Source organism: Pan troglodytes, chromosome 11 (assembly GCF_028858775.2).
Source record: "Pan troglodytes isolate AG18354 chromosome 11, NHGRI_mPanTro3-v2.0_pri, whole genome shotgun sequence".
Lineage (NCBI taxonomy): Eukaryota > Metazoa > Chordata > Mammalia > Primates > Hominidae > Pan > Pan troglodytes.
The window spans coordinates 101,588,919-101,616,721 of NC_072409.2; the positions used below are offsets into that span (position 1 = coordinate 101,588,919).

Sequence of the window (27,803 nt, forward strand, 5' to 3'; positions counted from 1 at the left end):
ATTACTTTTCAGCATTTTCAGCTGCTACAATAAAAATATTTTATTGTCATAATATGAGGTAAAAGTGGGAAATTTAGTTATGCTGTTGGTTACCGATGTGAAAACAACTGACTTTTGAACTTAACACTATAAATCTTTGACTAGTACTGAAAAAATCTGTATACTAAACATGTAGGGTAAAACCAAAATTTTTTTTTTTACAAATGAGTAATGTTGTAACTTTATATATACCATCTTATGTTATAGTTTTAAGGGAATCCTATCTTTTGTGACTTAAATAGCTAAATTTCATGACATAGTAGAGAACCATTAGTAAATATGAAGATTTTATTTCTGTGGGGACTTTTGCCAGCATGTAAAAATAACTATTTATTTTAATGAATATAAAAATTGTTTTTTTTCTACTCTTCATGAAAACCTCATGTGCAAAAATAGCGAATTTTACCTCCGTTCTTCTCTTCTGAAGCAGTGAAATAATTTTATTTTTAAAATACTGGAAAAGCCTTCTAAAATGTTAAAACACAGATATTTTTATCCTACCAAACTCTTCTTTGCCAAATATGACATTATAGTTCATGATTTTCCTATATTTGCCAGATTAAATATTTAAAATCCAAGCTGTTCCATTTTATTTTTAAATTATTAGAGGAAAAAAGGAAGTTTAAGTTAAAATGTACATTTCCTTACTTGCGTGTTGCGTACTGTTTATACATGTGTGTAGATACACTGACAGATGAGAGACAATGTGCTACAGGCGCTAGAACCTGGGAAAAAAGCAGTAGATTTCTGTATTCCCATCTAGAAAATATCTGAAAATAGCAGGTGAGAGGCTTTCTTTTCTTTCTGGTTTGTTTGTTTGTTTGTTACTGTTGTGTTTTAAACTGTTTTTCCCCCAGGAATGTTCACAAGATCAAGGAATTTAAATGCTTTTCGGAATGAATCATGTTGATAATCCAGAATCATAGGGGTCGAAGGAGGAAGGTTGAATGAAATGCTCTGAATCTCATTTTAGTCCACGGCCTCAGTTTTTCTCTCTTCTCCTGTAAAAACTAGTCTAGAATAGAAAATATCTCTTTTGCCTTTCTGCCGGTTCATGAGCATCCTCAGGGGCAGCGCCAATGTGGAGTTGGCTTTAGATGTGGTTGGTGGGCTAAGGGGTCAGATGACAGTGAGACCGTGATATGAGAACAGCAGCCAGCCCAGAGGATTTAAAAATCTCTTTAGTTTTCTCCAGACGTCTACCTCAGTTCCTACATCGAAAGAATTTTAAGGTGATCTCACCTGTTGAGTTAAAGTTTCTAGTCCAACTTGTGTGTTATCCAACTTGGGGGTGTGTGTGTGGGCAGGGAGCAGGGGGTGTGCGCATGCACACACGTGTCGTAGGGAGTTGAAGAAGTGAAGTTAGAAGAAAAAGAGAAAGGCGGGGCTTAGATCTTGCAGGAATTACTTAAGAAAGATGGCTTATTCTTAGACTGAAGAGTAAATAATGTACAAATTAAAGTATTCTGTCATCCTTTGAATTTTGAATTGCTTAAGAAGTTCAGCATATCCCCCTTCTGCCTTTTCCATTTTTGTAGAGCACAGAAAATGTCTTAGTTCAGGCTACTATAACAAAATAACATAAACTGTGTGACTTACAGACACTAAAACTTATTTCTCCCAGTTCTGGAGGCTGGAAGCGCAGGAGCAGAGTGCCAGCATAGTCAAGTTCCAGCGAGGGCTCTCTTCCGGGTGGCAGAGTGCCAACTTCTCCTTGTTTCCGTACATGCAGCAAAAGAGTGAGAGCTTTCTGGGATCTCTTTTATAAGGGCACTAATCCTGTTTATGAAAGCTCCAATCTCATGACCTAATTATCTCCCAAAGGCCCCACCTCCTAATACCATCAGATTGGGGGTTAGGATTTCAACGTAGGAATTTGGGGAAGACCCAAACATTCATTTTGTAACAAAAATCATGTGCATAGAATTTGACGTTTGGGGTTTTAGTCTTGGCTCTGCCATTTATCTGCTTTGTGACCTTGGTCAAGTCACTTCAGCTCCATGTGCTTTGCTTTTCTGTTCTGTAAATCGAGGATTAAAATGCCTACTTCACTGTGCTGCTTTAGGATTAAATGAAATAATTCATGTAAGTAAAAGCAATAATGTTAATAATAGCAATTACTACTATATATGAAGGAAAATAGCATAATGTAGACTGCCAGGGAAACTATCCAGTAGTGAAAAAAAGGAATGACTGGATATGAAGCAGAGGGTCATCATTTAGTTCATATTTATCTCAGGTAACAAGACATACCAAAGAGGAAATCGAAGTCCTGCTCACTGTAGTGCGCGTAAATATTTATTAGTGAAAACTCTTCGTATAGGCACATGAAGTTAGCTAGTTGTGTGTAGTTTTAAAACCCATTTAAATTAGAATGATTGTATGGTTTTAGAAGCCTTTTTATCTCAGATTTACCAGAGACGAAATTTATTGATCAATCTAGGTATATTTGAAGGGAAGGAATCAAATAATTTCATTAGTGGCTCTCTGAATAAATAACTCAATTTTGGTGTGGGTAAAGGGTGTCCTATCAAGTACTCGTAATTCACTGCAGTCCAATAAAAGTGTAAAACTGTCATGTACAAAAAAATTAAATTGCCAACATTTGGGAGAACTACACTTACATTTTAGATTTGTTTCGGCAGAAGTGATGATGATGTGGCTAGATGGGATTGTGCTTTTTTTGTTTGTTTGTTTGTTTCTTGAGAAGGAGTCTGGCTGGGTAGCCCAGGCTGGAGTGCAGTGGCGCCTCCCGGGTTCACGCCGTTCTCCTGCCTCAGCTTGCCGAGTAGCTGGGACTACAGGCGCCCGCCACCGCGCCCGGCTGAGTTTTTTTTTGTATGTTTAGTAGAGACGGGGTTTCACCGTGTTAGCCAGGATGATCTCCATCTCCTGACCTCGTGATCCGCCCGCCTTGGGCCTCCCAAAGTGCTGGGATTCCAGGCATGAGCCACCGCGCCCGGCCAACTGGATTGTTCTTAAAAAAGCATGCTGCTGGTTTTCAGACTGTTTTTAAAGTCCGAAAGTATCATATTTAAAAATGACCCTTAGTTGAGTCAAAACCTCAAACCGTTTAATCAGTTGCATGAATTGTTTTGATTTTATTGCCATTTAATTTTTCTCCTTTAAGTCACTCTTTCCCATTCCTCCTTTTCTATCGTGTTAAGAAAATTAAATAATTAAATGAGCTCCGTAGGAAATAAGTTAATATTTATTACTCAAATTGACTTCACTTTTGCTAAGAACAACTGGAAGCCAAATGGAGAATGGTTACAACATTTACTTCTTACGAAACTGTGATTTGGGATCACAGGGTTTGACTTCAGTAGCTCTGGTTGGTTGTGTCCATGGAGGTCCTTGGAGGAACTAGTTTTGGTGCTTGTTTCTCTACGGCCAGTGAACTGTACCCCTCACTTTGCACAGGAGGTTTGGAAAGTGGAGAGATTAGCTCATATCCACAATCCCTACTAGGAAAATTTAAATCACGTGTCACATTGACGTGGGGTAAAAAGGCATCATATTCTTATATGGAGCACTTTATAATAAGTGTATCATATACCTAGGGGTTCTAGCCAGGAGTTAATAGGAAAAGTTATTTCACTGTTTGTCCATTAGTTAAAGGGTAACTAGGGTGTACGGAAAGTAGGATCAGTACATTGATTAGCTTGTTTGGATTCTGGCACATAATTTTTAATAATCTGTGGCATTCCTTTTCTTTTTGATAACACAATGGTGTTTAGTAGCAGTTCTGTTCATGGGATACACAAAACTTGAAAATCATATACATGAAACAAAGTGCAGCCACAGTTTTTAAACATATGTAAACTGGGATTGCTGTTGATGGCAGAAAGATTTGATATGATGTCTTTCTAATGTATTTGAAAAGCTTTGCTTACACTTATGATTTAAAGTTGATGTTCACTTAAAGTGGGAGCATATACATGGTTGTTAAATTCTAGTTGCCTTTCATAGCCTCTCAGAGATGCTTGCATATTTCTTTATTCCTGATGGTAAAGCATCAACATTTTAGGATATGACTTATAGTTATCATGTAACAATTTCTGTTCTATTTACAGTCTCCAAATAAGGGAAAAGCTGCTTATAGTAATATGAGGATCACTGGTCTTACAGTAATTAAATAGACTTGTTATACTACATTAATCCCTTTTGGAACATTTGGAATGACTTCTTAGTACTAACAAACACAGCATTAGGGCCTACAATTAATCTGCTTTTTGTATCCAACATTCGTATAATATAAAACATGTGCATGGAGAAACATATTTTGGGTTTAAGATGAGTTCATAGGAGGACAAAATGAAATTATTTTGGACTGTTGAGCAATATGAATATAATGCCAAGTACTGATAAAATACGGAATTCATTTAGAATCAACATAGGTAGACAAACTGTTTTTAGTAAGGTTTTGTTTTTTGGTGAATACCATGTTTGGGCTGTCAGACTTACTTTTCCCCTGAGATCCATATTTTGTACATGACATACCAGATATATGCAATATGAAACAGAAACAGTTTTTCAATCTAATATCCAGGAGTTTGTGTTAATATCTTGTGAACTTGTGGCTCTTGGTATCTGGCATTGATAAGGCTATCTATTAATCCTAGAGAAAGGGAAGTAGACTCCGTTTTAAAGTCTAGTCCAGTCTTATTCTTTAGTTCATAGAAATGGTCTAAGTTAATGATAGACTCTGCACTTATGTTCAGAAAGCATCATTACAGCTTTGTTGAAGGGACTTCTGAGTAAGGATTATGTTTGCGTCTCCTGTTGTGGAAGGCCCATGAGGCATAATTTCCTCCTCACCATGGGCTTCTTTATTATTGTTGAGTTTTTCATACTCAGGGATGTGAATTCAACCTTGGGTGTTCCAGTTACAGAGAAAATATTTCATGAAGGGTGAAGTGTTGGTTCAATTCTAGGACAGATTGCGTGCATATATACAGAGTACTATGGAAATGCTGGGATTATTGAGTGGTTTGCAGCCATTTTCGACCATGTGCCTGGGACTAGCTAACACATTGTCAGGGAAAAACATGATGTAGCAACAATATTAGATCATGCAAATGAGACTACTGAATAGTAATAGTTATGGGCAATATTTTGGAAAACACTGATTAGTGACAGTTTTATTACAGCAAATGTATGTATCAAGTCCCCAGATTTCATTGTAATGCACTGAAAACAGATGTCAAAGTGTCCCAAACAGAATTTCATGGTTAATCTACATATTGCATGGAAAGTACAAACAAACCATTTAGAATTCTGTTATTTAATCCTTTTAGAAGGAATGAAAATATACAATTTAGATTTACTCTATTCTTTCTTTTAATTTCAGTTTTTGTTTTCTAGGGGCTGACGATAAATTTTTTTGTTTATTAAGATGCATATAGGAGAAGACATATCTGCATATGGACATAATTTTACTTAATGTACTTTGAAATGTAAGTTTCTGAACATAAGGTCTTTACATTAAAAAAAGAAAAATTAGACTCTAAATTATTTAGTGACCTGATAATGGAATTACCTTCTTCCACTCCTTTGTTTACTGATGTAGAGATTCACTCTATGCCATATAGTGATTGAAGCAGCTTGCTGAAGTGGAAGAGAAAAACATTGGTGGTTTGCAGGTGCTTGGGAAACTTTGTCCCTCTCAGTAACTCAGTTTCTGTATCTGTCAGGGAAGAGAATTGGCCTAGAGGACATCCACTATCCCTGTTAGCTCGAGCATCCTAGGAATTTGGTTTCTGGTTATCCTGGCAGAGAGCAGTCCTCTTCATAGTAAGCAATACTTAATAAAGTTTAGCACATGCTTGTTAAATTTAGGGTTTTAATACATTTTATTTATTAAAGAGAAATAGAAAATGTGTAACCTGACTCTTGAGTAACACTTTCATGTTGCTCATTTCAAAGTCCAATAGTTAACTCATTTGGTTCAATGTAGATAAAAGCTTACTTTTTAAGAAAGAGGTCTTTAACTTGTAGAATTTTAGAGCTGGGAAAATCCCTACAGATCTTCTCACTTTACAGTTTGGGATACTGAGTCTAAGAGAGGCCCAGTGCTTCTTTGGATGTGTTACTTTTACTGCTGTAGGAGGAAAAATAAATGTAAATTATCAAAAAATAATGAAAGGTGATTATTTTGTGAAAACACGGCAGCAATTTTTAAAGGAAAATAGAAGAAAAATAATGATTAAACATCTTGTGTTATCATTTGTAATTAAGATAAATTAATTCAAGAGACTAGGTTTTTTCTTTTATACATTTTCATAGGATGTATTCTAATGAAATCAATCTGCAGCCATGGTCTTTCTCTTTTTTTGTGTGTGGATGGAAGATACACTAAATTGCACTCAACTAATACCAAAATTGGATACTGGTTGAAAAACAGAAAGGACCCATTAAAAATATATGGCCAATTTTCCAATAACATAAGAAAAGATGATTGAGATTTGTTATAAGAAAACTTTTTTTTTTTAAACTGAAAGTCATATTTTTAAAGAAAAGGTCAGAGCTAGTTATGAGGAGCTGTTAGAAGTTCTGCTTTTGGGTGTTTGTAATTTTCCGATTAGCTTGATAATTACTACATCTCCGTTTTCCTTTGTGTGGCATGTATCATCTCAGTTAAAGAATTTTTTTTTAAGTTTAAAACAAACATCCATATATCTTTTATTTAAGAGATGTTTCTGAGAATTTTTTTATTAGTTTAATATTTAGTAAATAAAACATATTAAATTTACAAGGGGAATTTAATTTCAAAAAGCAACTTTCAATGAATCTTTTTGTTAAGGTAGAAATTCTTTTACAGAGTCTCTGTCGCCCAGACTGGAGTGCAGTGGCGTGATCTTGGCTCACTGCAACCTCCACCTCCCAGGTTCAAACAATTCTCCTGAATCAGCCTCCCAAGTAGCTGGGATTACAGGTGCATACCACCACACCTGGCTAATTTTTGTATTTTTAGTAGAGACTGGATTTCATCGTGTTGGCCAGGCTGGTTGTGAACACCTGACCTCGAGTGATCCACCCACCTCAGCCTCCCAAAAGTGCTGGGATTACAGGCGTGAGCCACCTTGCCTGGCCAAGAATTCTTTTATAAAATGAAAGAGTTGTCTATAATTTATGTTTTAGAAATGCCCTGTGTGTGCTTATGTATATCAAGAGACTCTGGAATAAGGCAAAGATTAACACATTGAAACAGAGATATTAGTATTAGAAGAAGTTTAATATCAGCTACTTCTAGTAGCTAATTTCTAGTTTGACAGTATATGGTGAAAGTCTGAAAGCATGTTTTTCAGGTACAATTGTTGATGGAAAAATAGGTGAACAAAAGCTGGGTACAATGCAAGTACAGGAAACCACAATCAATAGAAGTGTTATGAGAGCATACTATAAAATAGATAATATGTATTTGTTGAATGAATGGATGAATGCATGCAAGTTATTTATACTGAATGTAGAACATTAGGGGCAAATCAGATTACTGTTACTGAGGTAACACAAGAAAGTTCCTCAAACTAGGAAAATCTACTTTTTACTGAGACTTGTTTTCTTTCTTTTGTATATGCACTAGTGATTGGTCACTGTTTTAGAAATACATTTCCACTTTATGTGTATATTTTTAATGTTAAGAATGAGTAAAATAAAACCATATGAATTACAGGGTCTGTATTAGCAATAGCACGTATTCTGGAATCTTGCTGTGAGTTTTAATGTTTGTTTTATACTATTCACTATGTAGTTGGGTAAATTAGTTTTATTTTCTAAGATTCAGTTTCCTGAGCTCTGGAGTAGGCATGCACTTTATTTGGCAATTGTGAGGCTAAAATGAGAAAATACTTGTGAAGTGCTTAGCACCACACCTGCCGTATGGTAGATGTGCAATACTTTCTCTGAGCTTTCCAAAAGACTTGGTCTCCCTTTTGTGGGCAGAGCTTTAAGTTAAGGGCAATGCTATGCCTAAAGTGGGGAGAAAAATATTAAATTTGGCAAATTTTCCAGTTTCATAGGTATATGGCAAAAATTTAAATACTGTAATTGCTATGTAATGTCTCAAAATCCACTCCTAATGTGAATGGTATAGAGCCACAGCTAATCACAATGCCTGTTTCAATATTTGTGAGTTACTTAAGGAAATAACCTTCCCTAGAGTACAAAGACATGATAGATTCTTGTATAAATTTCCTGGTACAATCCAGTATACTTTACTACTATCCATTTTTCATGAGGTCTTTCATTTGGGTATAAGACAATCCCAGGCACAAACATAATGGGAGATAAAAGTGAACATACTCATAACTGTTGCCTAGCAGGGAGTGTTCAAGGTGATGGTATTTATTAATGCAAGGAACTAAGACTTTAAAATCCCAAACATTTTCATGGTCTGGAATGGTGATATGTTTATTTTTTTCCTTTATGTTTCCAATAGCACTGACTTTTAGTCCCACAAATAAGGTTGGAAGAAATATCTCAATATTATGAGTAAGATTATTCTCTGTAGAATAATTTTGACTGTTTTCTCTTATTCATTAAAAATGACACATCATTTAAAAAATCATTTCACTGGTAATATAATTAAGTCCCTGGATAATAATCCTTATCTTGTCATTTTTTATTAGTCTTTAGATTTTTTCAAAGTGTGCATATGTATTTATATGTGTGTGTATGTATGTATGTATATGTATGTGCATATATATGTGTATTTATATGTGTGTGTGTGTGTATATATATATTATATATATATGGTATACCAAATATATAGGAAAATATAACCTTCTCACCAACTACCAAATATTGGTATACCAAATTTATATTGAACCTAGTTTATGAAATTCTTAGTTTGTCTATACTGCCCCATCCCCTCAGCCAAATAAAAAGTGAACATAAGTTCTTAGATGACAGTAATCAGGTGTTATTTTCATACTTCTTTTCCCCTTGTTTTCTATAAGGCAATATACAGTGGGCTTGTTGATTCTTTAGTTCAGTGTTGATTATATATATTAATGTATGTACATGTATATGTGCGTGTGTGTATGTGTATGCATATATATATGTGTATTTGGTATACCAAATTATATATTTGGTATATATTATATATTTTGGTAAATATTATATATTTGGCATACCAAATATATATATATATATATATATATATATACATATACACACACATATATACACACACACACACACACATGCTTTGGAAAATCTAATGACTACTAAAAAAGGACAAGATATAATATATATATGGTATATTAAATCCTTTTATTTTGGTATGTGTTTAATATGATTCCGTATGTATCATCATATAGTCAAAGAAGTAGGCATTTGTGGATTTATGAAAATATATCCTTCAAGGAAAATATAGAACATTTGAACTAAAGGTGAAAAAATGAGAAATGCATTTACGGAGTAGAAGCCCTGTACTGAGCACTGTTTTCAATATTTTAAGGAGTTAGGAAAAAACGGTGAAATACTGATGGCCTTGTCCAAGTAATTTACAAGTAGAAATGAGAGGGTCATGGTCACTTGCAGTGTTTATGAAAAACAAAAATACCAAAGATAGTGGGACAAGTATACAACTAACTAACCCTCTCACCAACTACTATTGTATATAGATACAGTTAGATTTGCGGAGCTTTCTGGGAGGGAACCCTGTGGGACTGCAGTGGAAAGGTCACGGAGAGGAGGTGAGTGTTAAGCAGAGTTTTCTCAGGGGTTATGTAACAAAACCAAAACAAAATGAAACAGATAACCAAGAGTCTACTTTTCACATAAATTAACTGCATTTGGCATTGATATATACTGTTTTGGGAATGTTTGTTTTGGTGACAAATTTGGTGTTCTGTTAAAAAAAAGTTAATAAAAGAATCTAATAGGAATTTTAACACAGATGCCAAAATAATACTAAATGGCTTTGATTGATTAATCTCTTTTTTATTATTGAATCGTAACATTGAACTCTGATATCTAAATTATTCTTAAATATAGTTTAGCTCTTAGATTTCAGTGTATGTCCTATACACATTGTCTTAAAATGTTTCGTAAAGTATCTTTTAAAACTAATTCTGGTATTTCAATTGTTTATGTTATACAATCTTGAATCAAAATTGTCAATATATATTTGTCATGTGTCAATAATTTGTTTTAAGATATTTTGTAATTGAGAAGATAATTCTATAGGCAATTAAAAAATCTAGAAAGCAAAATATTCTGCAAATATACTGTATTTAAAAATATTCTTAAGTTAGCTGAGTTGAGTTTTGCATCCAGTTTACATGACTATCATCATTATTTTAAAAATCAAGTGTGGCTGTTGAACTCAGCAGAAGAAAAAATGGTTTTTGTTTGATGAGGTATGTTTTATTGTCAGACTAAAATATCTGACCTGATGCAAATTTATACTTTTTTGCTGCTAAAAGCAATGGGCTGATCTAGTGACACACCCAACAATAAAATAACACCCAGCTTTAAATATTTTGTTCTCTGTAAATGATGCCTCTTCCAGAATATAGGTGTTTCTTCATAGGTAATGGCAGAAAAAAGTGTAAAATGAAAACTGTGGGCCGGGCGCAGTGGCTCATGCCTGTAATCCCAGCACTGTGGGAGGCTGAGGCAGGCGGATCACGAAGTCAATAGTTCAAGACCAGCCTGGCCATGGTGAAACCCCGTCTCTACTAAAAAACACAAAAAATTAGCCGGGCCTGGTGGTGTGCACCTGTAATCCCAGCTACTTGGGAAGCTGAGGCAGAAGATCGTTTGAACCCGGGAGGCAGAGGTTGCAGTGAGCCGAGATCGCGCCATTGCGCTGCGGCCTGAGCAACAAGAGCAAAACTCCGTCTCAATTTTTTTTTTTTTTTTGACGGAGTCTTGCTCTGTCACCCAGGCTGGAGTGCAGTGGCGAGATCTCAGCTCACTGCAAACTCCGCCTCCCGGGTTCACACCATTCTCCTGCCTCAGCCTCCCGAGTAGCTGGGACTACAGGTGCCCGCCACCACGCCCAGCTAATTTTTTGTATTTTTAGTAGAGACGGGGTTTCACCGTGTTAGCCAGGATGGTCTCGATCTCCTGACCTCGTGATCCGCCCGCCTCGGCCTCCCAGAGTGCTGGGATTATAGGCGTGAGCCACCGCGCCCGGCCTATAATAGCTCTTTTAAAGTAGCTTTCAATCTTGTAAGGTTACAAATCATATACCTAAAGATAGATTTGAACCTAGTTTGTGAAATTCTCAGTTCCTCTGTGCTTCCCCATCTCCTCAGGCAAATAAAAAGTGAATGAAAGTTCTTAGATGACAGTGATCAGGTTTTCTTATTTTCATACTTCTCTTCCCCTTGTTCTCTTATAAGGTGATATACAGTGGGTTTTGTTGATTCTTTAGTTCAGTGTTGATTATGTTGTGCACATGTAGGGAGATTATGAACACTGACATTTAAAAAGAAATCTTTCTCAGTTTGCCCCTTTATGATGGCATTTAAAAGCCATTCTGTCTGCAGTGAAGCTGCTTATTCATTCAACAACTATTCACTGAGCACCTACTATGTATCAGGCACTCTGCCAGGTCCTAAATTTGCAATATAGAGAAGACAGACATTTTACAAATTTTATAGTAGCGAGAGACAGTTTAAGAAGAATTACCCAATTTTTGTTGTTCTTTTTTCTTAAGTGTTCCCATTAAGTGCTTAATAAGTTATAAAAAGAGTAATGGTAGTGATTATACAAACATCATCTGAAAGAAATGACATGAAAACTTGTGACAACTTCTGAGAAAATAGTGAGATCATGAGAATGGATTATTGTGATGAACAAGTATAATTTTCTCTGTATGACAAAAAATATTTTTGTAGTGTGTACATGGTAGTTATACATAACAAGCATACAAGCATGCTTGTTATGACATCTTGTAGCATGTAGCTTTTTTTGCAGGAGGTTGCAAATGTGTCAGGATATATTTCTGGACTCTGCGCTGCTCCTAACTGGAGCAATTGCATTGGGTTCTGAGTGGCCCTAGCACCCTCCCATTCAAAAGTGAGTAAGCAAGAACTGTAATGAAACTTGGAGGAATAGTGAGTATGTGTTAGGCTTCCTGAAGATGATTGCACTTAATGGAACAAATTAAAGAATAATAGAATGTGGCATTGGGGTACACTCAATAATTTCTCCAACTCCTCAGATGTCAGCAGACTTGTTGCAGGTTTTGCAGTGAACATGTCAGTCTGGTGGTGTCCCATCATCAAGGGGCGGTGACTAGGTGTGCATGGCGTTGGAACTTGCTAGAAGGAGCCCTGGAAATAGTCAAAAAGTTGGAAATCAGGAGTACTATCTAAAATCTTGTTTTTGCCATTTTTTAACTGTATAACTTTCAGCAAGTGTTTTGAAGTCCCAGAGGCTCCATTTCTTCTTGTGTAAAATGGAGATAATACCAGTCTTACAAGTTAAGGCTTTACATAGTGACCTGATGCTTAGTAGATAACTTAAGGTGGGTAGGATTTTCTAGCTGTGGTGCTTTTCCACATGTGACCATTGCCATTTAGCTAACATTTAGTGAGCATTTACTATGTACCAGGTATTGTTTGCAAAGTCACCTGTTTGACTCCTTTATTCCCTAGTAACCATATGAGGTAGATACTTTACTGCCCTTTCACAAATGAGAACTCTGAGGGCAAGCTAGTTAAGTGACAGAGTCGGAATTTTGATCCATGCAGTTATCGCTGGACTTCTTTCTTAACTGTAATTCTAGATAATGAACTTCCTCTGGCCCCAGTAGGGTAAAAGAGACAAAAGAAAATATTATATAGTATGAAATAACCTCTACATATTAAAAAAACTCGTTTCACTTATTGACACACTAAAAAGAATTGAAATAGGACTGGGCGCGATGGCTCACGCCTGTAATCCCAGCACTTTGCGAGGCCGAGGTGGGGGATTACCTGAGGTCAGGAGTTCAGGACCAGCATGGCCGACATGGTGAAACCCTGTCTCTACTAAAAATACAAAAATTAGCCAGGTGTGGTGGTGTGCACCTGTAATCCCAGCTACTCAGGAGGCTGAGGCAGGAGAATCGCTTGAACCTGGGAGGTGGAGGTTGCAGTGAGCTGAGATTGCACCCTTGTGCTCCAGCCTGGGTGTCAGTGGAAGACTCTGTCTCAAGAAAAAAAAAATGGAAAGAATCATTTGTTTTATCTTTAATTTATGAGTTACTGCTTTCAGTTTTATTAATTTTGATATACAAAATTTTAGTGATTTCCAAGCAAATCTTTTAAACTAAGCAGTCTTTCTCATTTTTTGTTTTCTCTTGCTCTATGCTGCTTATGTAGGAGACCTTGAAATTGCATGTGTTTATTGTGCAGTCCACAAAGGCTACATGGGGAAAATAAAATGTCCTTAAAGAGAGGATTAAGCAAGTCAAGAGCCATACTTAGTAATCCAACTGTTCAAGAATAGGTATCATGGTCTTCATCGTTGACTTATGATAAAGATCTTCCCTATCCCACTCACCCTATGCTAAATTAATGGTTTTCCTTAGAAGTCTTAGAATAAATTTTTCTTCTGTTTTTCTTATTGATTTGAAAAGTTGGGATATTTTTCAAATAAAATATCTATGTACACTTGAGTAAATGGACTCTGGGCTCTTTCTGTTATGAAAGTTTTCTGAAGGAAATAGATGAACAAAGAACGTATATTTTAGTTTCCGTAAGTTTTTTGGTTGCATCTTTCTAAACAGAGTCCATTTTTAATTAAAAAACTTCTGAATTTTGAGTGCTCACTTTGTGGATTATTTAGATAAGAGTTTATGAGATTTGTAAATCATCATAAGTTTGCAGGACAAAAATTCCCCCACCCCTTATTCCTGTACATTACATTCATTTTTTTGGTTTCAAAGATTGATTTTCTTCTTAGATAAGGCTATGAATCTTAGTGAGAAAGAAGATGTATGGAAAGATCCAGAAATGACTTCCCTTTCTCTTCTGAAAGACAGCAATCCTCCTTATTATTACTGTTTTATAATTATGTTAGTATTAATTGGTAGCAATATTAGTAATAGTAAAAACAACAAAATGTCCCATTCCCCCCATTAATTATTTATTATAATGATTACAGTTACCCAGGGAACTAGGTATTCTCATCAAATAATAGATAAAGAAATTGAGGTTAAATATCTTGAATAACTCTCCAATCCGAAAGCTAGTAAGAGGCAGAGTCAGAATTCAACCCATGACTGCCCCTTCCCAGCTCATATTCCCAGCTTCACTCCCACTACCTCTCCAGTAAAACTGTTTTTTAAAAAAGGGTCTTCTCTGCATCTCCAAGGGTTATAAGCTACATTTTATAATAATGTGTGTATGAAGCAGAGTTAGAGAACTCTCGTGAGATCTCAGTGTAGTCCTACCTACCTACCTAGACAAAGAAATAATTGTATGGTTTTTCTTTTCCTGTCTACTGTAAATGTTTCTTCTTTCTACTTGCTTAGATGTGCATCTGTTTGTCCTACAGACACTGTTCCTCTGTCCCTCAGTGAGCTACAAGCAACAGAGCTTTCTTGAGCGTTCCTGGATGCCAACACACAACATTTAAACATACTGACTTTATATATTTGCTCCCTAACGTGAATATGGATATTTTTCTCTTCTGATTTCATTTCCTTTAAAAAGAGCAGTGACGGCTCAGGCCAAATCAACTTGAGTTCCTGCAGCCCTGAGCATGATCAGGACTGCTCTTGCCCTGAAAGAGGAGTCCATTGTCCTCAAGGACATTATGTCAAAGCCCTTAACTGTGAACTTTCAGTCAAGATGCTAGACTTGCCAGTTAGTTACACAGAAACTATTAGGTCCAGGATGGAATGTGGCAGTTGAAACAGAGGAACTTTGATCCCCAAGATAAAGTGGATACAGACACTAGTATGCTTGCATTTTACCACAGTTTTGATTTGCATAGTTTTTCTCAATCTAAATTCCTTCAACCTGTGTCCAGTGAGTGGTGTGATGATACAAATACACAAGCGTTTTGCTAGAAAACCTTTAAGAATGGCTGATGCAAGTCATTCCCCAAGAGCCCCTAGTCCAGAGTTACAGTGATACCCAGTTATGTCAGTTCGTTTTCTTTTAAAATGTGTGCTAAATGTTAATCTCTTTAAAAATGTGCACTAAAATGTGTGCTAAATGTTAATCTCTGGATTTGATATTTATGTGGTTATTTATTTAATCCTTTAACCTTGCCAAACTTAGCCAGAGTAGTTCTAAGATGATAGTAACAGTAAGAACAGCCACAACATCTAATATTTATTAAGCACTTACTATGTGCCTGGGACTGTGTTAAGGGCATCACATAGCATGTTTTATTTAATTCTCACAACTAACTTATGTGGAAGCTATTATAATCATGGAAAGTAAAGTTCTCAGACAAAGAGAGAGCCAGTCATGACCGAAGTTCATACAACAGTGGTTAAAAGGAGGAACAAGTATTTGAACCCAGTTGTTCAGGTCTGAAGCCCTGCATGAGGAGCTCACCTGGCTGTCCGGCCTAATTCAGAAACTCATTAGTCTGGTAGCTTTGGGAGAGTCGCCCTCCTTCAGGAACCTGTTTCCTGATCTGTAAAAAGGACAACTACTCCTGCCTTCCTGATCAGATTGTTAAGAAGACCAAATAAGACAGGCACATTAAAAAAGTACACTTTTAAGAAATACGCAAATAGATGAGACTGTTTTAATGACCTTAGCACACTCTAAAGACTATGTTTATCAACTGCCATTTCTGTGAGTAATCACATTAGAAAGTCACATCACTTGTAATTTGGACTTTTGCAAAGTGGTCCACCATGTGTAATATAACATTATTTTAATTTTCACATCTCTACTGTTACTGATTGTACAAATAACTTTGTATATTAGAAGAAAAGTCATTAAACACAATACGATTTTTTATCTGAGAACATCATGCTTTAATAATATTTATGGGATATTTATTGCCCTCTTGATATTGCTTGTTACCACTTTAGTAGGGGAGGAGAAGACTGACTTTTACAAAAAGAAATGAATGCAGCATTTCTGTCTGTAGCAAATAAAATGAGGTAAATAGTTGAATGGTTACTGAAAAAATGTTATCAGTGTAAGGGAATGGTTTAAATATTTAAAAATTGCCCTCCAAATAATGTAACTTAAATCCAATTTATATAGTAGCAGAAGTTTTTGTACTGAATCAAATTTCTGCAATTCTTCTTGCCCCCTGAGTAGACAGAGCTGTGGAATAGAATATTTTTAGAATGAACACTTACCACAAAGTTTTTCCTTTAAAGTTTACATTGGTTTTTTGAAATATAATAAGATTTTTTTAAAGTACAGATATTTGACCTATGCAGCATCCATTTTTTATTCCTCTGGGCATTTATAAATATGTGATTTAGTCATTCTTATGTTCACTGAATTAATTTCCCTAAAAAAAAAACAGGTGTGGGGTGTGCACGTGTGTGTGTGCGCATGTGAACGTGTGAGAACACAACCTAAGGATTATAATCATTTAGTCAAGGTCATAAGTGACCTGACATGCCCTGGAGCATGCTGTTTATAATTGCTGTGGTTAGTTTTCCTTCTCATTGTTTTTACCTATAATGTCAAAACACAATTATATGGAGTTGGTATGTTCACTAATAGCAGTTTATCTCTGCATGGTTTATAGACAGAGTCAAAAGCCAACAACTGTAATTACATCCATGTTTCTAACTTAGCAGCAAGCTAGAAAAGTGTGGTTGAAGTATGCTGTGGATATAGTGCAGCCAGTAGGAATTATAGGGTAAAGTCATTTCTCTACATTCTTTTGGTTTTACAATAATTGTTACTTAAATTTTGTTTTCTGGATTTTACCACTGTCTGTTGTGTTTATATGACCACATAAAGAGTGGTTGAGTTACGTGTCTCTCCACTCTATTTTTCTACTCCTTGCCTTCCTTTATAAATGTACTAGTTCTCCTTTCACTTTCTTCTGACTCAGCAGACAGTACATTACAGTTAATAGTTTTCTGAAGCAGCCTGATATTCATGCTCTATGGAACCCATAAGACTTCTATTATTTGCATTATATGTTTAATTGGATAATTATGGGAACCATGTTGAACTGTTAACAACTGTCAAGCCTTTGATTAATCTTTTGAATGTTCATTGGCATGGTTCAAGTTAGCAACCACAATACAGATTTTAGGTTTTTATTTTTGCTGCTCTCACAACCATTTGAGAGGGTAAAAATGATTTTTCTAGAAAAATATAATTTCCCATTTTGGCTCACCGTACATATTGTGGCACAAAGAGCTATGTTACTTATGTATTGCCATAATTTCCTTTGCATATGAAGTATTGTAGTTTAATGAATCTCCAGAAAATTATAAGAAAGTCTTATTTTTTAAATGATCACAACTATATAACATATGAAAGAATCCTAGTCTTCCTCCAAGGAAACCAGTTATCAGTTCGGTCTGTAGTCTCCCTGGCCACCTTCTATACCTGAGGATTCTTTTCCCTATTTTACTACTCGTAAAATAGTAAATTTCATTATTTACAAAATAGGTGCATCCTCCAAGGAACCACAGACACCTCCTATGCACCCACACTGAGCTGTCTCCTGAGTCCCCCCTTGCCTAACGTTGTCTCCTGTGGAAGTCGAATTCCCTGGGAGCTACTTGTTACAGGAGGAGACTAGTCAATGAATTGCCTTATTCTTTTAAGGTGTGTTATAAATTGAATACTGACCACAGGAGCACTAATCTGATAGAAAATACTGCCTCTAATCTAGTTTTAAAATAAGTAAAGTGTGAGTGTAGGGTTAGAGAAGATTGAGGTATTTAAAAAATGATTAGGATAGGTCCTCCTTGGTAAGGCAACATTTAAGTAAAGGCTTGAAGGGGGTGGTGAATGTAGATACTCTTTTAAACACTTGAGTGTGTGTGTGTGTGTGTGTGTGTGTGTGTGTGTGTGTGCGTATTTTCATCTATTCCTTACATCAGCCCCATGAGGCAAGATCTATTAGTATCTCCTTTGTACATGTGAGGGAACCAAAGAACAGAAAGATTATGCCCAGGGTCACACAACTAGCAAGTGGTGGAATCAGCCTTTGGACACAGGCATTTTGTTAAACTATTATTTTAGATCAGCCCCTAAGCTGGCTTAGTGAGGCTAATCCAGGATAGGACTAACCTCCTTAGCAGACTTTGTACTAAACTAGATATACAGGACTCAGATTAATTCCTCTTCCTGGGAAATAAAATCATGGATTCTACCTGTTATTTCCAAAGTGTGTCATTTTGAAGTACCATCTTGGATCAAGTTAATACGATTGGAATGGGCACTTCAGCTGCTATCAGAGCAATCCTGCTGGTTGTGTTGTAAGTGTGTTTTGGTGCTTTAATCAAAGCACAAAAGATGTGAGGGAAGGAAAATTGTTTTAGATGAGAAATATGCAAAAGGAATCTAAACATCATTCTTACTTTCTGAGTTCACATCATTATTATAGGACCATTGTTTACATTTGGGAGCTTTATGGTAATTGTACCTTCTATTGAGGTCTGAGATGGCCTCTTCAACCAGTTCATAAGAAGATAAGGAACCAGAGATGAAGAGTGTGAAAGGAGTGTGCAGAAGGAGCAAATACAGACTAGCAGCAGTACATGTTGTGGCCCATAAATATCCATCCTGGAAAATATCTTAGGTGCTTTGAGTTGTAGATGAGCAACATCCTTCAAATTAGATTTATATTTTATTCTCTGAAGTAAATTATATCGATCTCTGTTGCCTTGAGAGTCTTTCTTTGCAGTCGTGCCTTTTGACCTCCCTTCTCTATGGAGCAGTCTGATCACTGTTAGCCTTAATTTCCCTTTTTGATGAGGATTTAATAAGGTCTCAATCTCAGGTGGTCAAGTCTCAGGTAAAATGTTTGTGTGAAAGTAGTGGGAAGGGGATACAACTTGGAGAATCTAGTTATCAGTGTTGAAAACAGGATTCAGTTTCCGGGCATGATGTACTTTTTTCATCACAGTGATTAGTAGATGTAATATCCTCTTATTATCGTAGAAAAGGTAGGGGATATGATGGGAAGACTGGGCTTCCATTTTTGGTTCCATTACCAGTGACTGGGACTTGTGCTTCGGTTTTGCCGTCTGTATAATGATGGCATTGTTAACAATCACTCCTGAGGATAAATTTTGATAATGTGTGTGAAAGGGCTTTGTGAATTGTAGGCACACTCTCTCTGTGTCCGTCTCTCTCTCTGTGTGTGTATGCATATATTTTTCTCCCTACCCTCACTAAAATGAAAAATTCCTGAGGATAAGAAACACCTTATTTTTAACACCTGTTTTATAGATAGTACTGATAATGTTTTTGTATTGAACCTTTTGTGGACTTTTAGCTTAGGTGTTTTAGTGAAAGTTTCCTAAAGTTAGTTAACACATTTTTTTCCCCTCAGTATGCCTGTAGTTTATAAGTAGGGTAAAGTTCTACTGCTGGAAAATACAATGGACAAGTGACATGGTTAGCTTTGTGCTCTGACTGGAATTATTTCCCCCCAGTTCGTTTTTCAGTTTATCCCAAGAAAGTCACTGCTTCTGAATCATGGTGGGGTTAAAGGTCTAAATTCCCCACAAAACAGTCAATAACATTATACCTTAGTAATGACCCTAACAGGGTTCTGTCCCAGCTTCCCGCCCACATTCATTGTTCATGTTTTACTCACTAACCTCCAAACCCAAACATTCTAGGCTCCGCTCACTCAGGGGCTCGCCTCTTTTCTTTCCTCAGCCATTGAGGCAACCTGAGGGGATACATGGTCTTCCTTCTGTACACTGTTGCTTTTGATTTACACATGTTTCAGACCATTGGATGGTCCAGTTTTGGAGGTGCAAAATAAGACTGATTGAACATATGTATCTTGTTAGGAATGTTATGACAAATAACAGCAGCTGTATAAACTAATCTTTCTGTAGCTTCGCACGACTCAATTAACAATGGACCACTTGTCAACATTTGGTCCTTTTTACCTCATGGTTCCTGTGAACTTTTCTATTGGACATCAGATTACTTTTACCTACCAACAGAAGAAAATGTCAAATACTGCAAGTCAACTGCACTTCCCATGGTGTTCTCCACGTGATCTGGGGAGGGACTGCCAATTATAATGATTTCTGCATTGATTCTAATTAGAAAGACATACTGGTCATCAGGATGGTTGTGACAGTTTAGGATTAATTTTTCTGAACTTAGCGCCAAAACTCATCGTCGTAAGATGCTGGTCTCTGAAGTTTAGAGTGACTACAGCATGAGGCAGGGTGGCAGGGACATAGCTTCCCCCAGAGATCATCACAGGACACAGAAACATCTTTGTGAGCGCTTTGCCATGTAGAAGTCTACTGTTGTGCATGGTAATTTCAAGTCATGAGCAACAGAAATCTCAAGTGACCTTTTATCTCTTTAGGTAATTTCTATCTGTACTTTTTGTGAGAAAAAAGGAGGGTACACTGGATATTCAAGTACAATGGGGAACTCAGAAAAGCAGAGTTATAGCCTTAGAGTAAGGATGAGTAAAAGTTCAAGTTCCAGCTTAAATGTACTTGACATTTGAACCCCCTGTTTGAAGCCCTTACTTTAGGTCTATCTGCAGAGGACATCTGAAATTCCTTTGGCTTCTAATCTATGGCAAGTGAACAAGAACGGATGACAAAGGGATATAAAGATAGAGCTCAAACAAGTTGTTGTTAATTCTTTCTTTCACCTACGAGGACTAATGAAAAGCTTAAATTACTAAATTCAGACTAGACCATTGTCGCTACTTGCCAAACAGTACATGCTTGTGCGTCTGTCTAATCCATATTTGAAAGCCACAAACAGAAGCACATAATTTGGCAAAACACCAAAAACATGCCTCGGCACACTTCTGGAGATTCTTCCAAATGACTTAATGATTCAAAAATGTGTGTGTGTGTGTGTCTGTGTGTGCGTGCACGTGTGTGCGCGGGTGCACATGCATATTGCCTGGAGATGCTTGGAATAAATTCTGCCAGCAAACCATGTGTATTACACTTGTTTGGAGGATTTGAGGATTTCTTTCAAAATTCTGAATTGTAGAAAGCCAAAGATAAGGCTGTTTCTTGGGCAGTTACTTTCTCTTTTATTTTAAAGATGAGTAAGTAAAAACTTGTTATTTAAAAAAAAATCTCCTCAAAATACAACGTGTAAAACATTCTGTCTTTTAAGAAAGTTTAAGCATTCTATTTGTTTTTGAAATGTGTTTTGAGCTTTTTTTATCAGGTGGATCACAAATAGCAGTTCAGTACAAGAAAAATTCTTCATAGCACCATGAAGAAATTTCCTGAATTGAAAAATTATTCTTTCCTAAGCTTTTTACAGAAGTATTTTTTTCTGGCCTGATTTCTGCTTGATATAGAAAAGATGTACTTTTTAAAAAAGCACATAATCTGAATTCAGTTTACAATACTTGAAGATATTTAGGTGACTGCATGAAGCTATATTAATAAGACAGATATGGAAGGCAAACAGTCCCTAAGAAACCTTTCGTGTGATCAGCTTTCCCTCGCATGAATATTATTTTTAAAGTCAGATACTTTTATGTGTAGCATTTTATTTAAATATTGCAGGAACCTTCACAAGATAGATATTATTATTACTCATCTAAAGATGAGAAAATTAGAGCTCACAGAATTTTACAATAAGTTACCCAGTATTTCACATGTAGGAAGTGGCAAAGGTAATCTGAAGCCTGAGTCCGCAGATAATGCCTTTGGCGTTGTACCTTTCAGCCTTCTCTGAGAAAGGTACATTTGTATTACAATTTATCTTCCTTTCACTCCTTAAATTGCAAACCATATTGCTCTGAAGGTCATTCTATGTAGATTATGTTAATGTCTTCCAATTAGCTGTTTAAGGTATACCTCATACTTTTAAATTGTAAAGCACCTTTATCTTTTGTTTAAAGTATCTTATTTAATATTTATTTCGATTGGTTAAGATATTGTTTCCATTTTACAATTGAGAAAATAGGATTGGGAAGCAACTACCCCAACAGATAGTCTAGATCTGGGGATTAAGAACAGTATCTTTACCCCAACTGTTTTTCTACTGCATTTTCAATGTTTTAAGGCCAAAGAAAATTTGTGCTTGATTCACCACCTCATACCAAAAAATGGAGTATGGCAAACCTAGACCTTTTTTGCTTGACAAGACAAAACAAAAAACCCCTGCAGTATCTAGTCATGTAATTCTTAGTGAACATCTTCTCATATTTCAGTATAAATTGGTAATTTGTCAAGCTATCCATATATGCTTGAGAGACTCTTCATTTCTGGTTAAGGGTAAGAAAGTTTTTTTTTTTCCTTCCTAGTTTCAAAGTTTTTGGTATACTGGTAGAGTTTTGAACATCAACAACTTTTAGTCTTTTGGCATAATAGGATTAGATAGATTATGGTTACTGAATTCACACAAATGTAAAAGAAAAATAGAGATAGGGAAGTGAGGGAGGAGAGACTTAGTTCTTACTGCTATATTTATCTATTTTTAGTGCCATTTGAAAATTGCCGCAGGAATGTAGCATCTCTTTTCTCCTGCAGACTTAGTTTTACATCAGTTTCTTAGTATGCCATATAGGATAGCATTATACTCATGTCCTTTTAGAGAAATACTCACAACTAGGAAATTAAGATGCCAAGGATATAAGCCCCTGGGTGTGATAGGGTTTTCACTTATATACACAGATATCATTCTTCAAGGATACTGCTTGTGAATGGGATGACTCAGGAGATGTTAATGAGAGTGTTCCTAGCCTGGCATGATATCCTAACCATGGCGCTGTGCACTTTTTCTTCCCTGTTTGCCTCAACTACACTGATATCGCTTTATTCTTCTTCTTACTATGACTTTATGATTGATGGTTATGAAAATCCCAGAACTCATATGAATTCAAGTGTGTTCAACGATTAGAGTAAGAGAATGTTGGTTGATAAAGAAGAAGTTGACTTTAGTTGAACAGAAAGATATTGAACTCTAAGTTACTCATTTAAATATGTGACACAGAAGTAGAATTCACAGAGGTTAACCCCTTGGAGCACTCAGAGACCATGATCCTGGCCTTGTCCACGTAAAACAACTCCCTTCAGAAGTAACAAGAGCAAGGTCCAGCCATTGCCAACTGAAGCCCATTGAATATACTGGGACGTGGGCAAATTAAGAACTTACTGATGGTTCGCCCACTGGATTTTATCATAGATCTTATCAGCTTCATGGTACTATGACTGTTGATTTGACTTTCTCATGAAGTAAATTAACTTCAAAACAAAACCTCACTATCTCTTATCTGTTGCCTAAACAATGTTTCCAAAAATTGACCACCTTACTATACAGTTCACTTGGATTTCTTAAGAAATCAGTTAATTTAGCTAATTGGCAAACAGAACTCCACCGCCTCTTCTCTGGTTCTGAAACAATGTTTCCAAACGATGGTTGTCCTTTAGCATGCTGTCAGAGCACAGTAGGCCCCAATTTTTAAAAGAGATAATTCTTTGTCTTTAATTTTGTCAATTTTAGCCCAGTTCGACTTAATTCTTGTGCCTCATGTTGGATAGTTGCTCTAGAGAAATGTGATCCCAGGAATGCTGGTGATTTGCTGTTTTAAAATGGTGCTGTGCTTTAGGTTTCTGTTCAAATCTAAGATTTCAGAAGAGTCAGTAACTGCAAATAATCTAAAAGGGGAAGAGTGAAGAATGCTTCTAACTTCCCTTTGAAATGAATAGCTCTGCCAGAGCAGCAGCTATTAGAAAAACAAAAACGACAAAGAAAAGCTGCTCAGCCCAGCACACAGAGGTAAATTTACTTACATCAGACTGAAAAATGAGGGCTGGGCTTTGAAAAGACATCCCTTCTGACTAGAGGAAAGCTTGTAATTTTGGCACGGCTGCCGCCCTCCTAAGCCCCTGAGAAATTCTGAAAAACATTACAGAAGACTGTTCTTAATATTAATGGATGTCTTCGTGTGTGTGTGTGTGTGTGTGTGTGTGTGTGTGTGTGTGTAGGGAGGAAGAATGCTAGAGAGAGAAAGGGGGTAGAGCATGAGAGAGAAGAAAAGATTACTTAGGAAGAACTACCAGTGGAAATGTCTACTTTCTGAAAAATAATTTGCATCTGTCATTTTTCACTCTTCAGTAAAGTAGTGGTCAAGATGAGATATAGAGAAGCATTCACCATTTACACTTCAAGTTAGGCTTGCAGTATCGTGGCTCTTTTAACAAGACTTCCAAAAATACTTGTAGATAACATTGCTCACTGATGTGATCTCAAATCTATTATATGACATCAGAGGTGAAAAAAAGACTGTTTCCCTGTGGCTAATTGTGGTGAGTGTCACATTATGTTGTACTGTAGCGAACAATTTCAGGGGCACCAAAAGCCTACAGCTCTGCCCCTTGGGAGGAGACTTTTCCTTTGCAGCTCAGCTTCAGGAAACGTGAACATTTGTGTTTTCAAGACCACATACCATTGGGAAGGAAGTAGGGGTGGAGATGCGTGCTGAGATTAAGTGGGTATGAGAATCTCTGTACTGTGTATGATCTGGAAACTGCTGAATTTTATGTAGCCCTCTTTCTGGCATGCCTTTAGAATTTTAAAGTCACACTGACAATAATACTGATCCTTGCTAAGGATATTTTTCACAAAATAATTTATTTACTTTTTAGGCGAGGACAGACGGACCTCTGTATAGCATGCCTGACCAGCTTGTCTCTGAGCTGTGTGTCAATGTGTTTGGGGAAACAGAGACAGAAATCTGCCGGCAGGTACTCCACAGTCAGATTTATTTGGGATGTATAACTGTAACCTATCATGGTAAAGAAATTTAATATGTAATTATGGGAACTAGTTGTTAATAGACAACTTGAAAGTTATTTTGAGAAGGGAGGCATTAACTCCCCACAGCCCCAAGTCTTCCACTCCACCTCAGACACTGGCCCATGTTACCTTAAAGGATACAAGGCCTATTGTAGTTTGACATGTAGAGTTACACAGATAATACACAGAGAAGCTGAGTTTCTTTTTGGGATTGATGAGGGGGAAAGAGACGGAAAATGTACTTATTAAAAAGAGTGCCTTGATTTGCTGTGGAGTTTAAAACTGGGAACATGTTTTCCCAGACGAGCAAAAGCTTTGTAGCATTGCTGGCTCGTTAATGAGTGATCTTCTCCCTGGCGTGCCCTGGCTGGGCATGTTTTCTTGACTTAGGACTGACACTCTCAATATAATCTTAATTCATTTTTAGTCTAGGCTGACTAAATCTTCTGATTTGGCAAAGCAGACTGTCGGGATTGCCATTGTTATGTTTACTCTGGATTTATATCTTAAGTTGAGGCTAAGTAACACATTTACATAAATCAACTCAGCATTAGACTCTAACACAAAATTGTTTTACCGAGAGAAAAGACTAATTGTATTGCTTCCTGAGATTTGCTTTCATAATATATTAAACCTCAAAGGATTTAAAAATGTAGGATGTTCTGTTTTAAAATTAACTCTTCTGTGGGTTTTGCTTTTATAAAAAGATAGAATTTTTTTTTTTTTTTTGCGAGAATTGATTATAACTGTTGCTACTGTGGATGACTTTCCTGGAGGTAGAAGATAAAGTGGAGCAGGCCGATGTTATTTAGCAAGAGTCATATGCTTTCATAGAAGGATTTATGTTTTATGAAACTGGCAGCACAAATACTAGAAAATAATTTAAAAAGTTCTTTTAATACCAAAGATATTGTAGGACGATGAAGAGGCTTTAAATTTATAGCTGCAAACATTTTCAGTAGGAGTGTTTTTAAATGATAGCATTTTATGATTCATGCAAATATCATGTTATAATTTATTTCCTTTAAAATAATGGCAAGGAAAAATGTTGTGGCTCTATTGCATGGGTCATCATCCTATTAAGTCATGTTCTATTTAAAATAATTTTACCTTTGTTAAAATTTACTTGCATTTTAAAATTATGACAAAAAGCCAGATTGAAAAGTTGGGAGTAAGATATTTTAAAATATATGCTATAGTTGCAAGTTCCAGAAATACGTGGGGGAAAAAAGAGGTTAGTAGCTATTTTAAGTTTGTTCAAAACGTATAATGAAAACTTGCACCTTTTAATAGTATGAAATATTAGCAAAATGTTACTGATCATGAGATATACTCTTACATGTCTGACTATTAAATGTAATTTTTTAATGGCCACTGGATGGAATTTGCCTTTTAAAAATCCTAGTCTTATGCACTCATGGTTAGGAAATGCAATAACTTCATGGCAAGTTTTTATTTTTACTTTTAAGGTATTGCTTTGCTAAAGTTATTAGCACCCTTAAAATATTCTTTTGTACCTAGGGACAAAAATTCTCTACCCAGAGTTCTTATGAGTGTTTTTAAGATGGACCAGATGACACAGGGTCACGTTCATTGTGGGCAGTATGTTTTGCTCTGTGAAATGGCTTTATATAGAGTTTTAGTTTTTCTAAATAAATTATTATTCAACCTTACAGTGTTTTCCGTGAGGTTCCCTAATCCCTGACTTTATCTCATTTTGCTCCATGTAACAGCAGTGTGGTTATCTGGCCAACCACCTCATCCCTCTTCGTCAGTTTCACTTGGAAAGATAGGATCCATATTTCCAGTCTCTGAAAGGTGGAAGCATGTGTTTTGTCCAGCTGAGTCTCTTGGTCTGATTTTTTTTCCCGGTCCTAATACATGTTTATTCCTACATGTGACAAATCTGCAGTCGTGTTTTCTTTCTGAGTTATAATGACTCAGATGTCATAATTAATTTGATGAGCAGGTGGGGGTTATTAGCCTTGTGCTTCACTTGCTAATAGCTGCACAGTTTTTCTAAAGTACTCTTTCAACTAAGGAGGCATTTCTTCACATAGAATAAACAGTACAGCACAAAAGCCTCAGTTAGATAACTATCCGTGGGCTTGAAAAGCTGCCAAGCAGATGTTGTTATTGGAGCTGGCCCAGGCGAGATTGGGCCAGGCAGATGCTCATGGGGAGGGGTGCGGGGACGGAGGAGGAGAAGGGGGAGGAGAAGTAAGAGAGTAGAGGTTAGGGGGAGAGGGGGAGGTTCTATGGGACGCTGGTGCTTTCTTTGCAGGGGTTGGGCCAGATTTTGTTGGGGTGGGAGGTCTCTTCTAATGAGCCACCTCCATGGTTATGGCCTCTGGTTGGTCTCTTAAAACATGCATACGTGAGAATGGGGATGGGGGTGGAGGAGACCCTCTCTAAATATCCACATGGGAGCGAATCTGAGTGTTCATCCAGCAGCCTGAGACTTCTGGTTTGCATTAGGGCGGCTGTGTGCAATTTTTGAAGGGCCTACGGAGACTCAGCTTCATACCTATCCACATATGTAATGGACATGACTGCCCTGACATTTACCAGAACTCATAGGTTCTGCTTTATTGCTATAAATTAGGTTGTGCAAATTTAAGACAAAATGCTGTTTTGTTTCCTGTCACCTCAATATGTAATTTTTCACTGAGCATTCCCTAGTTATTAAAATGTTGCAAAGAAACACCTTACTTTTTAAAATTAAAATCAGTCTTGGAACATGTCAGATTTGTAGGAGGTAACTGTGTAGAAGGTTTAAGCTGATGTTGTTTCTGTCCTCTGCCTTTTTTTTTTTTTTTTTTTTTTTTGGTGATCTAAGGCTTTTTAGAACTCATCTCTCACTCCCCTTCACTAGATTAAATTCTG

The 27,803-nt window shown here is 36.5% G+C and overlaps 1 protein-coding gene and 1 long non-coding RNA gene across 21 annotated transcripts in view; one reads left to right on the top strand and one right to left on the bottom strand.

Moving 5' to 3' along the window:
• The window catches only part of NFIB (nuclear factor I B), a 240,025-nt gene that overhangs the window by 23,689 nt on the left and 188,533 nt on the right, over positions 1 to 27,803 (top strand). The window contains exon 1 of one of the 20 annotated variants that reach the window (XM_063787965.1): positions 24,480 to 24,613. The exons of the other annotated variants lie outside the window; for them this stretch is intronic. The gene's annotated coding sequence lies outside the window, so the exon portion shown is untranslated. Of the gene's footprint in view, positions 1 to 24,479; positions 24,614 to 27,803 lie in introns of those variants that run through there. 20 annotated transcript variants of the gene reach the window in all.
• The window catches only part of LOC134807683 (uncharacterized), a 29,348-nt gene continuing 13,761 nt past the window's right edge, over positions 12,217 to 27,803 (bottom strand). The window contains exon 2 of the long non-coding RNA XR_010148762.1: positions 12,217 to 12,332. This is a non-coding gene — a long non-coding RNA (uncharacterized LOC134807683). The remainder of the gene's footprint in view (positions 12,333 to 27,803) is intronic.